The sequence below is a fragment of the Schistocerca serialis genome, chromosome 5 (genome assembly GCF_023864345.2).
Source record: "Schistocerca serialis cubense isolate TAMUIC-IGC-003099 chromosome 5, iqSchSeri2.2, whole genome shotgun sequence".
NCBI classification, from domain to species: domain Eukaryota; kingdom Metazoa; phylum Arthropoda; class Insecta; order Orthoptera; family Acrididae; genus Schistocerca; species Schistocerca serialis.
The window spans coordinates 242,219,229-242,236,905 of NC_064642.1; the positions used below are offsets into that span (position 1 = coordinate 242,219,229).

Here is a 17,677-nt window from a genome sequence, read left to right on the forward strand (position 1 = left end):
TCGGGAAACTTGGAGAGTGCTTAAAACAATATGTTCTCTGGGATTCACAACTGGGCCCTTATCTCTAGACGATAATGATTAGCCGGCCGCTGTGGCTGAGCGGTTCTAGACGCTTCAGTCTGGAACCGCGTAGGTTCGAATCCTTCCTTGGGCATAGATGTGTGTGATGACCTTAGGTTACTTAGGTTTAAGTAGTTCTAAGTTCTAGGGGACTGATGAACTCAGATGTTATGTCCCATAGACCATAGTGGTCAGAGCCATTTGAACCATTTCGATAGTGATTAACATATCATTTTTGACCGCGCCTGGGAGGGCAGGGTGAGAAGGGGGCTACGTCATACATCGAGACGGATGGTCGGTCGTTCTGTAATCGGTATGCCTGCAACAGCATGCGTTCCTAATATGTTCCAAAACGCCGCGTATGAAAATGGGATTATCCGGTGCTCATACCTCGGGTTCTGTTGGTGATAGAGAAGGTAAACTGAAAGCGTTTTGGGTAGCCCTTGGGGAGCCGGCCGAGGTGGCCGAGTGGTTCTATGCGCTACATTCTGGAACCGCGCGACTGCTACGGTCGCAGGTTCGAATCCTACCTCGGGCATGGCTCTGTGTGATGTCCTTAAGTTAGTTAGGTTTAAGTAGTTCTAAGATCTAGGGGACTGATGACCTCGGAAGTTAAGTCCCATAGTGCTCAGAGCCATTTGATAGCCCTTGGGCTAGAGATTGTTCGTATACCAAACAGAACATCGTCTTAGTGTCGCTATTCTACGGTACAGGGTCAGAGTATGAATATTACACACTTCCTCCTGCTTAGGCAAATGTAGAAAATGGGTTGGTTCCTTTTGCATTTGACATGGTGTGGGGTGGGCTTGATGGGACTTATGGAGGCACCATTAGTTCATGGAGATCCATCGGAAGAACCCATAAAAAAGGTTAATTTTACTATATTTTCGCCGTCATCAGCGGACCAAAACCCAGCCGCGGATTCCGAGACGGCTGTGCACAGAAAACGGCTGTAATTTTTACGATATATTGTAAGATTCCGGGCTTGAAAGACATTGAAAATTTTCTTGACATCTTTATCCATTTCGGAGATATAGTGGTTCAAAGTTACACTACTTGTACACGTCAAATACCGACGTAAAATCCTGTGTGAGGTGAAAACGTAGTTTAAAAAGTGTCGTAGCACGGAGAAATATGCTGTAAACTGTCCCCCTTATCATCTGGGAACCCTATGTTGTAGTACGGAAGCACATGCAAAAAAATTTTGCACGTAAAATCCGGTCTGATATGTAAAATTAGTTTTGCCTTATTTCCATTTCACGTAAGTAAACTATGCAAATTTCACTGACCAATACATTACTTTGCATGCGAGTTATATAGGTCCTGCTGCAGCAGGGAAAAGAAGGAACCAGCGGAAAAATGCGAATGTGTTGCTGTTTTTATTTAAAAGACTTCGATTTGAAAGTGGGGTTCCACTAGCCCCATTCTACCTTTCTCAGCACCGTTAAAAATTTTCCCAAAAATTTCGGCATGCGAACATATTCGCGCTTTTTATGCTGAGAGAGAAGAAGGATGGCAGTGGAAAAGAGACAAAAAGTGATAAATACTGGAAGTTAGCAGACAGTTATCCTCTTACAGAAAGAGCGAAGAAGAACATGGCAGTGTGAGATAAAGAGAGGGACGCAGTGGTAATGGAACATAGTTGACAGTGATAGAACAGTGCCTGAAAAAGAGTGAAGATGAAAACGCCAGGAGGGGAGGAATAAAGAGAAAGTGAAAGAGAAAATGTAAATGAGTGAAAGCTAGTAATAATGAGAGAGAGAATATATGACAATGACAATGAGGAAGAGAGAGAGATAGTGACAGTGAGAAGAGAAAGAGAGAGCAAGAGGGAGACAGTGAGGAGAGACTGTAGTAGTAGCACAGAACGAAGGGGACTGTGGTTGTAACACACGAGACAATGACAGAGAGACACAAAGAGATACCGACAATGTGTTAGGCTGAATGAGTGAGTGAGAAAGGGAAACTGGAAGTGGATGGTTATGAATGACACAGCGATGGACTAGTGGGTGCGAGTGAGTTACAGTTAGGGGAGCTTGTGGGAGTTTTAGGTGTGTTATATGTTAAAAATAGCGCGAATAAGTTCGCATGCCAAAATGTTTGAGAAAATTTGTATAGGTGCTGGTAGAATGAGGCACCTGGTACCCCACTTGTCAGTCAAAGTAATTTAAATATACAGGAACACATTCGCATTTTTTGTGTTCCGACAAGAGCATTTTCAGCTGGCCCCAAATGAACTTGTATGCAAAACTTAAGAACGAAAGTGACTCCCGCATGATATGTCACTGACACAGCTCGATGAAAGATGGAACATACACAGAAAGAACTTTTACAATATAGTACAGAACGTAACCGAAACAAATGAGGCGAGCAGAAATGACTCTTCTGTTCAAAGACAAAAATGACACTAGAATGAGATTTTCACTCTGCAGCGGAGTGTGCGCTGATATGTAACTTCCTGGCATATTAAAACTGTGTGCCGGACCGAGACTCGAACTCAGGACCTTTGCTTTTCGCGGGCAAGTGCTCTACTATCTGAGCTACCCAAGCACGACTCACCTTCCTTTTAATAATGACACTGACGTCACCGCGATTTGTGATGGGACATGTTTCTCAGTTAGATGTGTGATCACCACGGGTGGTAGTGCGTGCTTTGCAACATGCTCCCACGCTGTCATAAGGGTGGTAAGAAGGTCTTGTGGCAAGGCGTCCCATGGCTCCATGAGCTTGGTTGACAACTGATGGACGTCGTCGGTGCATGTGGACGTGCCACAACGTGCCCAACGCATCCCATACGTGCTGATGAAATTTAAGTCGGGGGAACGAGCAGCCAGTCCATTCGCGGAATACCCTCTCGTTCCAACAGCTCCTCCAACTGCGCAATTCGATGCAGGCTCGAATTACCAACCACAAAAATGAAGTATGCAGCTCTCAAAAGACGCGCGTGGGGAAGTAGCGCTGTTTCACAATAAAGTTATTTGGTGAGTGTTCCACGTTCAAACATCTGGAAATCAGTAGGACCATGTAACGCTAAGCCTCCCTGCACCATAACATCTGGACAACGAAAACAATCATGTTCTTGTGTGCATTATTATTCCCATATGAGGCTACGTCCAACATTATAGAAAGTGATGGTTTTGGTGGTCCAGGCGTTATGGTGTGAGGGATCACAATGTTGCATGCACGTACTGACCTCCATACCATCCAACACTGTATACTCACCGGTCAATGTTACGAGTATTGTGACACTGTGTTCCTTTGCCGTATGCATGTTTTCAGGGCTACATCCGGCCCTGACTTCATTTTTATGGACGGCAATGCGCAGCCGCACTGAACAGGGCAGGTGGAGGAGCTCTAGGAACGGGAGGATATTCGGCGAATGGACTGCCCTGACCGTTCCTCCGACCTAAACCCCACTGAGCACGGGTGAGACGCGTTGGGGACACGTGTTGCATGCAGCACATCCTCATACAACGACGACGATCCTGCAGTAGTCAACTACGCTGGTGGAAGACTGGAATGCCTCACAACAAGAACTCCTTACCACCCTTTGACCAGTATGGAACCACATTGCAGAACAAACACTGCCGTCCGTGGCAATGACAGACACCATCAAGAACCATGTCTAACATTTTGTAATGTCCAGGAACCATCATAAGTCGCGGTGACTTCATCTACATCTAAATGACTGCTCTGCAATTTGGGATTCAGTGCCTGGCAGGGCTCTTGTCGTTCGTTACGAAAACGTTCCAACAAGACGTCGCAATATGTCACACATTCAACAAGACTTTGAAGTTCTCCGTGAAGCGTTTGGTAACCGCATAACTTCCAATAGCGCTTGTGTCTAATGGTCTCTTCGCCCGCTTGATTTAACCTACCATACTTTCACCTGTGGCGTTATTCGAAGGCGAGAGTGGACTCCAACCGGCCAAGAAGCTTGCAACAGTTGCAAGATAGAATTCGCTATGAAATTTCCTGAATTCCTCCAACAGTTACGAAAGATATGTTCAAAAACTGGGTGATAGGCCTCGAGTATTGTTTGACCGCGAATGGTCGTCATTGTCCGATGTAATATTTCACAAGTAAACTCGAATAAGTGTAAAATATTCGACTATTTTTCGCGATTGGTATGTGTGTTATTCAAATTTGAAATCTTCAAAACGTTGTGAAATATCCTGCACTTTGCGCATCGGGTAGGTTGCGCCTGCGGTTTCTTGGATAAAAAAATATTTTACATAATTTTGTTCAGTTGCAAAATGCGCACGACTGTTTGCAAGTATTTTATAAAATTAATGGAAATGAATACGTCGCCTTATTCGAGATCCCCTTATTGCTTTTAGAATGGGCAAAAGATGGCTTCCTACTTTATTTGCGCCAAATCTGTGATGTAGGCAGTCGTCAGAAGTGCTACATCAGGCGTTCCCTTGCGTGACTTGTTGTTGTTGTTGTTGTGGTCTTCAGTCCAGAGACTGGTTTGATGCAGCTCTCCATGCTACTCTATCCTGTGTAAGCTTCTTCATCTCCCAGTACCTACTGCAACCTACATCCTTCTGAATCTGTTTAGTGTATTCATCTCTTGGTCTCCCTCTACGATTTTTACCCCCCACGCTGCCCCCCAATACTAAATTGGTAATCCCTTGATGCCTTAAAATATGTCCTACCAACCGATCTCTTCTGCTAGTCAAGTTGTGCCACAAACTCCTCTTCTCCCCTATTCTATTCAATACCTCCTCATTAGTTATGTGATCTACACATTTAATCTTCAGCATCCTTCTGTAGGCGCTGCAGTCTGGAACCGCAAGCCCGGTACGGTCGCAGGTTCGAATCCTGCCTCGGGCATGGATGTTTGTGATATCCTTAGGTTAGTTAGGTTTAACTAGTTCTAAGTTCTAGGGGACTCATGACCTCAGCAGTTGAGTCCCATAGTGCTCAGAGCCATCCTTCTGTAGCACCACATTTCGAAAGCTTCTATTCTCTTCTTGTCCGAACTATTTATCGTACACGTTTCACTTCCATATATGGCTGCACTCCATACAAATACTTTCAGAAACGACTTCCTGACACTTAAATCTATATTCGATGTTAACAAATTTCTCTTCTTCAGAAACGGGTTCCTTGCCATTGCCAGCCTTGCCTGACTAGCTTTCTTTAATGTTTCTCGTGGACATTTAGCGGGTGGCGCGTCAACAGAGACTAGCTTTCAGCTGTCCCATTACATAGCGCTGAACTAGTAATAAATAGCCTACCGACTCTGCGACCAGACTCAGGGGGCGCGACTTGTAGAGGCTTGCGGTGAGCACACTTCTCTTTCAGGTGATAACTCGAGCCTCCGGGTCTTTTGACAATGTTGACTGGAATACTCTCTTTCAAATTCTGAAGGTGGCAGGGGTAAAAAACAGGGAGCGAAAGGCTATTTACAATTTGTACAGAAACCAGATGGCAGTTATAAGAGTCGAGGGTGTAGTGGTTAATAAAAAAGAGAAGAAAAATAAATGCAATTTATTTTAGTTGCTTCTCTCCATCCTCCGAATTTCATAACAACTTCCACAATGTCTACACATTAATAAGTTTTTTTCGTCTTAATCAGATCACGTCTGCCTTCAGCTTCGGCTATCAAGAGACAATTAAGAAAACGAAAGAAAACAAAAAAGAGTTACAATTTTAGTAGTTTCTCTGCCGTCGAGCGCTCATACCGCTGCGACGGGATATTTTTTATCTGAGGGAACGAGTGTAGCGCGGCGAAATTCAAAGTCCCGCTACATCGCCCCCTCGACTGTCACGCTAAAACATTTAGCGTGGCAGGCTAGCAAACCTAAAAGTCAATATATGCATATTTTCATTGGAAAGGCCACGTGCATCCATAGGGTATAATCTTTCCCAACACTTACTTTCTAAACCTATATACTAAATACAATTATTACAGTTTGGATCCTTTGTACACAATTAATATATATATTTACATACAGTTTGAACAAGCTGCTCGCCAACGCAGTTAATGTTGTGTGCTCCCAGCGTTGGCTTCCCAATGCATCTCTGGCAGCACGTAGTCTTTGCGCACGCGCAGTAGCATCACTGAATTTCGCGTGCGGCAGTTTCAAAATCGCTGTGTTATGACAGTCTTGAACAGTATGCACTCTCACATAGTGTTCATTACAAGTTGTTATTCCAGCATAAATGGCGTGTTAAGTCCGGTGACACCATAAGATTGAGCATGTGCGTGATCTGAAGCAATGTCTATGTCTTCTGTTACGACATAACACTCCAGGTCCTTGTGCGTTTTCATGACTATTGTTCCCGGGGCATATATGCTCCATGCAGTTTTTAGCCTCCACATTGCCTACGACAGGTGCTGAGTTTATTGTCTCCAAAGCATCTGAAGGCCGGTCAGGAACAACGGCGTCTATGTTCGCAAAGGTAGGTGTATCATCACGTTGTATACACTCGCCAACAAACGTTCAATTTCAGTGTGAAAATCCTCATTATCGTCGAAGTAAATTGCAGTTTATATCGATTTACAAACAGTTATTTGGTTTATGCACCATAAGTTTCACAAATAACACAAAATTCGTCGTTTATAACGTTCACAGTTTAACACAGTTTGCAACACTTTTTTGCCATATTTACATTTTAACAAAGTTCACTTTGTCCAAGCATGTTTACATCGTTAATTCTGAAAGCTTACATTTCGTGGTCACATTTCAAAATATGTTGACAATATGCAAAGTTTTAATACATATACAAATACATATAAATTTACAAGAATCTGCATGTGGAATATTTACACTAAAAAATTATACTAAGTCCCATTGGCTTTCTTTTATTGGGGTATTAATTTTTTTTATTTTTTTATTCAGGTTTGGGCGTGCCAAGGGATATCAGACTTAACATTTAAAGCACGGGCTTTCCTTCATTTATTATTTATCTCTTTCTTTTGATTCCATATCTTGGCTAGTGGTTGACCAGGCTTGTAATGCCATACTCAGTTTTCTTCATGTCTTTTTATTCATACCTGAAAGTTTACTGTCACACAGTATATTCATACATTCCATAAACAAACAATACCCAGCTGCAGGAGGTGGTAGGATAATGGAGAAAGAAAGAAAGAAAGATAGACTGGAAGAAACTATTCACTACCTAAAAACTACCAAATCCTACAGCTAATACATAAAAAAAGAGAACATAATACATTATAACGTTTGCATCACCTTCAAGGGGTGTGTGAAAGGAGGTGCTTACAATTTACCAAATCATGGGTAAATATAAGTGTCCTTACGTCAAGTCTGTGTAGTGTAACATCATGACAGATTCTCTGTTTGTGTTGTGATTGTTCATATGACGTAGTGTATTATACCTTAACAAATCCTTGCATGAGTGAATCCCATATCTGCTCAGTACTTCCTCAATATCTCCACTTCTTGTGGATACCGTCTATGCAAATGGAAAATGTATCTCAGGGATTGTCTCTCTCATAATGTGTATTATATAATGACATATCAGATTTCCTCTCAAGAGTTCAACCATTAACTTTCTTCTACTTTAATGAAGGTTAAAAACATTATGTATGTTGTATATATATATATATATATATATATCATTTCTTTCTATAAAACATAAATAAAGAACGTAGTCTTATAATTGACAGTAAAATGTCTCTTTCTCAGTGTCCGTTGCTCGACGTCGGCTGCACAGGTGGTCACTTCTCCTTTGCACTTACCTTGCATAGCCTGAAAAGTCAAATGTTGTCTTCAACATAGATGTAATCTTGTCATCTGTTCGCTTAAGTGGAGGTGTTGTACGAGTCGCAAAAATAGCCTTAATAACTCTCCTATCTTTTGCTTCCTCAGGGTTTTCTCTCATATGTAAGTATAATAAAGGCTAACATGGCACTAAATTTCACTTTCGTAAAAAAAAAATTTTATATAAATGTATTCACATGAGGGCTGTGTAAAAACTATATTTCTTCCAACTTAAGTTCCTTAAAATATCATTCTCCTGTCTGAACACGAACTATAAATGTTTTCTTTCACACAATGGCTTAACAAAACTTAACGAAAGGTTACTAAGTTACACTTTGAAATAAATTAAAGCTTATGTGTTTCCGAGTCACATTCTTATTACACTTCTTTCCACAGCTGTAATCATCATTAAGTTCACTCTGCTTTTCTTGCATTCGTTCATTTTCGAGGGCACTGTAAATAGATTCACCTTTAACGCCTTGTACTCACGTGTTCTAACTCATCACAAATGTTTTCTTTCAAACTGAAATTCTTATGTAATCTTAAAGATGTAGACTGTTACTCACTTCTCTATGTAGCACAATATTACCAAAACATTCTCACTCATTCCTTACTCACATATTCATCATAATATATATATATCCTTATACATTAAACATATTCCTCATCAAACATTAATATATCACATACGTGGGGCCATTTGGCACTTCCATTCTCATAAAACTCCAATAATATTTTCCTCAAATAATCTCTTGTCTCCATCAACTACTTCACAGTAACTTAGCTTCTTATATTAACTTAAATATTAACTCATTCATACTGATCATTCATTCTTACATCCTCATTCATTCTGCTACATACCTATGTCATTACTGATCACAATAGCTATTATCTCCTGTCATTAGAGTGTCTTGAAATAACTAACTAATTGTTGATTCACCTTATAATTTACAATTAACAACAAATGTAACCTGTGTAGATCTCATTCCTATATGAATATCTTTTCTCATTCAGTAAGTGTACTCACCTTGGTTTACATTCTCTTCATAATTATGTATACAAGTGTAACTGCAGTATATAATTTCCATAAATGAATGTTCGTATAGGCTGTATAACTTAATGTTCGTGTATTCAATACAAATATTTATGATCTCGTTTTCACAGCAACTTGCTCATGTTCAAATTAGTTGTCATTATATTATGTTGTTTTAGTGCACAAAGGGTTTCAAATGTCTGTGGGGATGCAGCCCCCTCGGCTTGTGAGATAACGGGTATTCTAGGGAGTAACAACCTGGGTGAGGTATGCTTGCTATTCTGAAAGGACCTGAATATAATAAATCCTGCTCAATCTCCCGATAGTCTGAATCTACAAGTGTTAAATTACATACACTAACTATGGTAGGATATACCAATTGAAATTGACTTACTTCGTAATGTTTTTGTCGTGGTTCAATCGTCTTGTTAAGTTCAACATTAATTAGTTGTTCTCCTACGGATAATTGACATATGCCATTACTTAAATCTATGATTGCTTTGTGTTCATTAAAAAAATCCATCCCTAGGATGCAGTGTACGATAAGCAGGTCTACAATCAGAAAATTACACTTGAACTGTGTATTGGAAAATGTGAAGTTAACAAGGGCTTGCATGCGTATGTTCTTAGATTTAGTACCTGTGGCACTAACCACGTGGCAATTCTGTACAGGTAATGTAGGTATGTTTATAATTTGTTTCAATTCATTACAGAATGCGGTTGACATCACACTTGCAGCAGCACCAGTATCGAATAAAATTTGTACATCATAATCGTTAAACTTAACCCATGCCGTAGCTTGTATGAATTCTTTAACACAACTGTCTGATTTAATGTTTATCTCGTCGGTTAATTCCTGTTCTGCTGTCATTTTGTCATCGTACCTGAGGAAACAAACCGTCTCAGCCGTTGCGCTCTTACAACACCTCACGACCGAAGCACGAGCGCTTAGCTCGGTCGTCGACTGTTTTCCGTCGTCTGCTGTGTTTGGCCGAGTTCATTGACCAGCTCCACTATGTTTACATTCCGGCCGGTTGGCACCCACGCGTCAGCTGATGGCGCGCCGCAATTGTTATTGCTACTTCGTGGCGGGGAGTGCATAACTGTACTGGGGAACGGCGGTGGATTCCGTGGAGGGTTATGATTTGTCATGCGTGAATTTTGTGTGTTCCACATATTCTGTCGGTGATTGTTGGGATTGTTATTGTTTTGGTGGTAATTATGTCTGTTATATGTCATGTTCCTGTCAAAGTAGCCCGGGTTGTACCGGTTATTCTCACGTCTCCTATTGTTGTTGTTGTTGTACTGTCTGTAATTTTCATTTTGCTTGTGGTTACCATTTTGATATGGGTGATTATTATTGTTGTTATTATTATTCCACGAATTTCTGCGGTTGTTCCTACTGTCATACACGTTTCCATTTGAATTTGTTTCGCGCGCAGGCATCGTATTGTGTCGCGGCGCGGACGGATGGTTCCACCAACCACCGTCACTACGGTTCCTTTGGGGTGGGTGCTGATTTTGGTTAGTAATGTGAGTAAAATTTGAATGGCATGAATCGCCTCTGTAAACTACGTCCATTTGATCTAAGAAGTTTAAAAAACTCTTAATGTCATTCTCCGGTACTCCTATTACTCTGTCTCTGTATGGAAAGGGTAAGTGGCTCTTTAAAGTGTCAATTATCGCTGGCAAGTCGGCTGGTTTGGACCAGTACAGTGTCTTGTCTAGGTATCTCTCAAAGTATTGTCTTAATGTCTCTTTTTTAGGGTCATAGGTCTCGGGGTTGCACACTTCTCTCCTTAGACTCTGTTGCTCATTCTCGGACCAGAATTCGTCCAAGAAGGCTTGTTCGAACTGTTCAAACGTAAGGCACCGCCGTTTCATAGCGGCACCCCACTTAGCTGCTCGTCCTCTCACGAGATTGGTGACGTATCTGATTTTATCGACTTGTGACCAACTACGTGGAAAAACACCGTCAAATGATCTAATAAACACAATAGGGTGGACTTTGTGCTTGTCCTCACTAGAAAATGTCTGGAAATGCCTATGTCTTACAAACGTATCATCGGCCATGCCGGTTGGCATAACTGTATTGACGTAGTTTGTGTCACTTGCTACTCTAGGTGTCGTATCGTAATATTGCTCGTTTGGTGGAAAAGAAGGCGGCACATTGTAATTTTGATTGGAAATAGGTGATTCCACAGTAGGTGTTCTGTCTGTGTCATTAGCCATGGTTTTAGCTGTTTTGTCGTTCCCTGACGGTGCGTTTACACCAATCACCAAACACGGCACAACATTGTCTCGTAATTTTGTCACTTCGTCTTCTATGTGTTTTGTCTCGTCTTTAACATGTGTCTTTGCTTTTGAAAGTATATCCTGTGTAATTGTTTCAAGTTTTTTGTCCAGATAGTCGTCACACAATTTACATTCGTGTACAATTCTTTCGCCCATGTTGGTGTCGTTGTTTAGTGACGCGAGGTCCGCTCGATCTTCTAATTCTTCTATCTTTTCTTTGAGGTGGGTTTGTTCAAGAACTACCATTGTAAGCTGTTGGGTAATATTTCTCACTTCTTCAGTCAGCTTTTCTTGGGTGGAGCTAGCTGAAGTGTGGGCCTGAGCTAACTCTTCCACACGAGTGTTCACTTCCTGCTGCACATTAACTATTTGAGTTAACTGATTCTCACATCGGGTGATATTGTTTTTTGTTTCATGTGTGAATGTAACCAAAGTTTCTTCCTGTTTAGTGACTCGATCGGACAATGTCTCAAATCGCTGGCTGAGCTGTTGAGTGGTGTTATTTAATTCTGTCATCTGTTTTGTCGTCCGTTCAAAATTTTCGGTCATAGTATGGTTTAATATGTCAATTTTCTGACTAACGTCTCGTTTCATGTCTGCAAATAACTCTAATAGTCGGTCCAGTTTGTCAGTTTCCTGTGTCCGATTTGTGTCACATTGCTGAATTTGTCTCATATTCGGTTCTGACATTGATGTTAACAATAGCGCTGACGGCCTAGTCTCGCGTCCATTCCACATTTCGTCATTTAAAGTCGCCATCTGTGTATTATCACAAATGTTGCGAGTTTGAGGCAAAATCATTGCATTGATCTGTGAACTCGTCCATGGAGGGAAACGCGGACTTTCTTGTTGGTTGAAAGATGAATCTACTTCACTTAACTCATCTGCCGAAACTATCTCTACCTTACCACGTTCCATTGTAATAGGATGTATAATCGTAAGTCAAAAGGGAATAATATGAGTCTAACTAATAAAGATTTGACTCAAATTTAGGTTGAAATATTTTCTCGTCAATGTAAATGATTGCTCTATTGCAAACGATGGTTGAGAAAGATGCAGCAGGGTGGACAAAATTTTTCGTAACAAATGACTGTGTGGCAGACAAATTCACGATCTTCATATGCAGCTACAACAATACTATAATTACCACAAAATACAATAGAGAGAGATAATTTTGGAAACATCTAGAAGAAAACTACAGGATGTGTGGAAAGGGAAAAATGGATTCTGCAGTTGGCTATTGAATGCTTGAATGAAACATAATTGTGTGACTTACCATTAAATTTTCTGTCCTGCAGCGGCTGGTCAATCACTTCTGCGTAAATCGTATTCGTCAAAATATGGATTTTCTTAATACATCTCCATCGGATAATCACCAAAAGGTCTCAAAATGAGTTTTGCATCAATATATGCCCATGTAAAGGAAAACAGATTGAATTAGTTACAAAAATTCTTTACAATATTGTTGCATGATCATTTTCTTAGGTACAATAAAGTTGGTGTTTTAGTTACCCTTTAAAGTTCAGGATTTTTGGATATTCTCTGTTGGGAAAAAATACAAATTAAAGTTTCAAATTTGCTCAAAAACGACACATCCGAAAATTGCGTCCTGTCACGTCGCCAGTTGTAGTGGTTAATAAAAAAAATAGAAGGAAAATAAGAGAGAAGAAAAGAGGTTGAAAATGTGGAAGAAATCGTGAATAAAAAAAGAGGTTTTAAAATCGTAAATGACCGTGGAAAAAAAAAGGAAAAAACGAAAAGCAAATCGGACATCGTATTACAGAAGAGCTATTGTTCGGGTGGTCCTTGTGGCGTTTTTGAGCAAAAGTTAAACCAATTTCCACTACAAAAAGTATTGAAAAAGAACAGAGAATAACAAAATGTAACTGACAGGGGGAAATGACGTAGATAAGAGTTCATTCATCCTTTACCAGGTAAACTTGTCTTCTTTCATGCGGCGTCCAGGTCTTCAAAAATCTCCTACTTCATTTCTGCGCTAAAAGTCTGCTCCGAAATCTTGCAATAAGTTTCATTGTCCAGGAATTTCTAATGTATACAAAACCGTCTTGATCTTAAATACAATTTATTTTAGTTGCTTCTCTCCATCCTCCGAATTTCATAACAACTTCCACAATGTCTACACATTAATAAGTTTTTTTCGTCTTAATCAGATCACGCCTACCTTCAGCTTCAGCTATCAAGCGACAATTAAGAAAACGAATAGAAAACAAAAAAGAGTTACAATTTTAGTAGTATCTCTGCCGTCGAGCGCTCATACCGCTGCGACGGGATATTTTTTATCTGAGGGAACGAGTGTAGCGCGGCGAAATTCAAAGTCCCGCTACAAGGGGCACGAAAGGGAAGCAGTGGTTGGGAAGGGAGTGAGACAGGGTTGTAGCCTCTCCCCGATGTTATTCAATCTGTATATTGAGCAAGCAGTAAAGGAAACAAAAGAAAAATTCGGAGTAGATATTAAAATCCATGGAGAAGAAATAAAAACTTTGAGGTTCGCCGATGACATTATAATTCTGTCAGAGACACCAAAGGACCTGGAAGAGCAGCCGAATGGAATGGACAGTGTCTTGAAAGGAGGATATAAGATGAACATCAACAAAAGCAAAACGAGGATAATGGAATGTAGTCGAATTAAATCGCGTGATGCTGCGGGAATTAGATTAGGAAATGAGACACTTAAAGTAGTAAAGGAGTTTTGCTATTTGGGGAGCAAAATAACTGATGATGGTCGAAGTAGAGAGGATATAACATGTAGACTGGCAATGGCAAGCAAAGGGTTTCTGAAGAAGAGCAATTTGTTAACATCGAGTATAGATTTAAGTGTCAGGAAGTCGTTACTGAAAGTATTTGTATGCAGTGTAACCAAGTATGGAAGTGAAACATGGACTACAAATAGTTTAGACAAGAAGAGAATAGAAGCTTTCCAAATGTGGTGCTACAGAAGAATGGTGAAGATTAGATGGGTAGATCACATAACTCATGAGGAGGTATTGAATAGAATTGGAGAGAAGAGAAATTTGTGGCACAACTTGACTAGAAGAAGGGATCGGTTGGTAGGGCATATTCTGAGGCATCAAGGAATCACCAATTTAGTATTGGAGGGTAAAAATCGTAGAGGGAGACCAAGTGAAGAATACACTAAACAGATTCAGAAGGATGTAGGTTGCAGTAAGTACTGGGAGATGAAGAAGCTTGCACAGGATAGAGTAGCATGGAGAGCTGCATCAAATCAGTCTCTGGACTGAAGACCACGCCACCACAGGGCTAGCTGCATTGCTGCACGCGCCTGCAGACAGGATTAATTGCACTACAGTTTCTCCCTGCCTCACTAGTGTTGACTGTTATGTATCGCCTATGTCAAACTTTTAACAGTGGGCCTATTTCCAGGGTTATTTCTCACAAAGAAAATGATTTATGTTAACATTCACTTTGTGAAAGTAAAAAAAAATAGTAGTTTTATTTTAATAATTACAATGAGTTTTATAATTTGCTTTCCTTTTCAGCTATTGAAAGGGCACGGCCGACTTCCTTCCCCATCCTTCCCTAATCCGATGAGACCGATGACCTCGCAGTTTGGTCTCTTCCCCCAAACAACCCAACCCCTTTTCAGATATTTAACCTTATATGCTAACGGGTGACCAAAAAGTTTCCGTTCGAAGGCCGTACAGTCCAGAATCGGTATGCCACTTGGGTAAACTCGCCGCGAACATTGAGCAATCATCCCATCGACGCACCAGGTTGACGTTACCCATTTGGCAAAACACCGTGTCCCGCTGCGTGAAGAAGTCCGTAACTGCCTGGTGCACGTCTTCGTCCTACAGGAATCGTCGATCCTTGAAGCCCTTTTTTAAGATACCGAAGATCTGATAATGACATGTGGAGAAATCAGATCTGTGGGCGGGTACTCGAGTACCTCCCACTGGAGCTGCGGTAATTTCTGCGTTACGACACTTACGATATGGGGCACACGTTATCATGAAGCAGCAACACCGCTAGTCACAGTTTTCTCGGATCATTCCATAATGGTCGTTTTCGACAGACATGCTGCCCCATACACATTCTTCATCCTCCAATGAATGTCTACCGGTATTCGTCCTTCGATAGCCAAGAAAAGAACAACATCACGTTGGCCCTCTTTTCCCGCATTTACCGCACGCAAGTCGGAAAGACACGAGTACCTCACCAATGCATTGCCTAAACGTCTGTGCTTATATACCTGCCCAGAGTCGCGCTGTGTTGCTTATACACTGCAGTAACTTCTTCAAACGGAAAATTTTTTATTGCCTCTTATATACGATTGTCTAATGTACATCATTCCCTAGCGAGGTGCAACATTTTACGTTCCTCTTCATCTTTTTGCTGCAAAGTGAAAACCGAACTAAAGATCATTATTAATAACTACGTAATTCAATAATTAAGCTGAGGTAATGTTTATTTTCGGGTGTAATAGATGTTTGACGCTGCAGTAACTCGTCCTCACACAGGATTGTCACACAAGGTAAAATGTTTATAAACAAACGTGGATATGTAAAAGACTACAATTCTGTACAGAGGAAAAGACGGATATGTCAAAGATGATAATTTTTATACAGATTACATTATTGTTTTTATTTCTTTATGTAGCCTTCGTTGCTGCTGCACCACAAAGTCATCACGCTGTACAATAAAAAGTCAAATTACGAAAAGTATTGTAACAGTCTTGTCAAAACTTGCTCAGTTTGACACCCACAACAAATTTGTAACGATTACAACAATTTAAGACTTATTACGCAAATTTTCGCAAGTATCGACAGTAATCATATGCCCGTTATTTAAGATAAAACGTTTTGTTTAACACAGAGGTTAAATAGTATATTCCCAAGATTCAAATACACAAAATCTGAATTTAGATTTTTCGTCCGATTTCTGAACAAATTGTTCAAATGGCTCTGAGCACTATGGGACTTAACATCTGAGGTCTTCAGGCCTCTAGAACTTAGAACTACTTAAACCTAACTAACCTAAGGACATCACACACATCCATGCCCCAGGCAGGATTCGAACCTGCGACTGTAACGGTCGTGCGTTTCCAGACTGAAGCGCCTAGAACCGCTCGGCCACTCCGGCCGGCCCGATTTCTGAAATAAATGTTACTACACAACTGTAAACTTTTTGAATATTAGATGATAGAAGACTATCGACACGAAAAGTTATTTCCATTTCGTCTTTTTTTAAGTTCATGTAGAGATTATACCCGTCTCTCACTCAAGTACTTGCAAAATGATTAAGGTATCTGATGGTGCAAAAAGTGTGAAGTCATCCGTCATCCAAATGAGCAACTGCTAAAAGAAATCCGCTAAATTTTGGTTACATTATAAATGAAACAAATCTTAAAAGCTACAAATTCAACTAAATATTTAGGGATTACAATTACAAATAACTAGAATTGCGACCATCATATGGACAATATTGTAGGGAAAGCCAACCAAAGACTGCGATTTATTGGCAGTACTCTTAGAAACTGCAACAGGTCTACTAAAGAGTCTAGTTACACCACGCTTGTCCGCCCTATTCTGGTGTACTGCTGTGCGGTATAGGATCAACATCGTATGAACTGACGAACAACACAAAAAAGTTTAAAGTACGTCAGTTCGTTTTGTATTGTCGCGAAATAGGGGAAAGAATGCCACTGACATGTTATGCGAAACTGGGCTGCAGTCATTAAAACAAATGGATTTTTCTTTATGGCAGGATCGTCTCACGAAATCTCAATTACCAACTTTCTCCTCCTATTGCGCAAATATTTTGTTGGTGTCCCCCAATATAGGGAGAAATGATCATCGTAATAAAATAAGAGAGATCAGAGCTCGCGCTAAAGGATTTAAGTGCTCGTTTTCCTCGTGCGTCGTTCGAAAGTCGAACTGTAGAGAAGTAGCTTGAAGGTGGTTCGATGACCCTCTGCCAGGCGTTTAGTTGTGAGCTGCAGAGTAATCATGTAGATTAGATGTAGATGTAGTTGCTGCATTTAAGAGATTACGTATGTACTATAGAAAAAACTCGCATCAACTCACAAAATTTGAACCAATGTCAGCATTAGTTTGTAAGGAAATGAGGAACCAGTTTTCTGCAATGTTTTTGGAGCGATTTGAATCACTTTCCTACTCAATCAGTATATTATTTCCGACTTCTTCTGGAGCCGCAGTATCTATAATTGCTGTAGCTAATCCATTAGGATGTGTCATTTTAAAGGGTAAAAGCAAAATTTCGTGATTTTTGTAAACGTGGGGACCATAAAGTGCCTTTTGATGTGCAATATCCTAATTTAAAAGGTTTACCTTTATTGATAAACATTTAGCTTTGGAAATTTGCCCTTGATTATAATTTATATTGAAATTTCTGACACAGCAACACAGATTAATATAAACTCCCCCAAAATCTGCTTAAGCAATATTTTAATGAACTCAAACAATTTTGTTTGTATTCTGTCTCTGTTACCAAACACTGTAAATACATTGTAAAAAACTTCAACCAATAATATTCACCAAATGTTGCCGTTAAT

At 40.3% G+C, this 17,677-nt stretch overlaps 1 protein-coding gene across 1 annotated transcript in view; it reads left to right on the plus strand.

Moving 5' to 3' along the window:
- The window catches only part of LOC126481872 (mucin-2), a 265,151-nt gene that overhangs the window by 186,839 nt on the left and 60,635 nt on the right, over positions 1-17,677 (plus strand). The window lies entirely within an intron of this gene.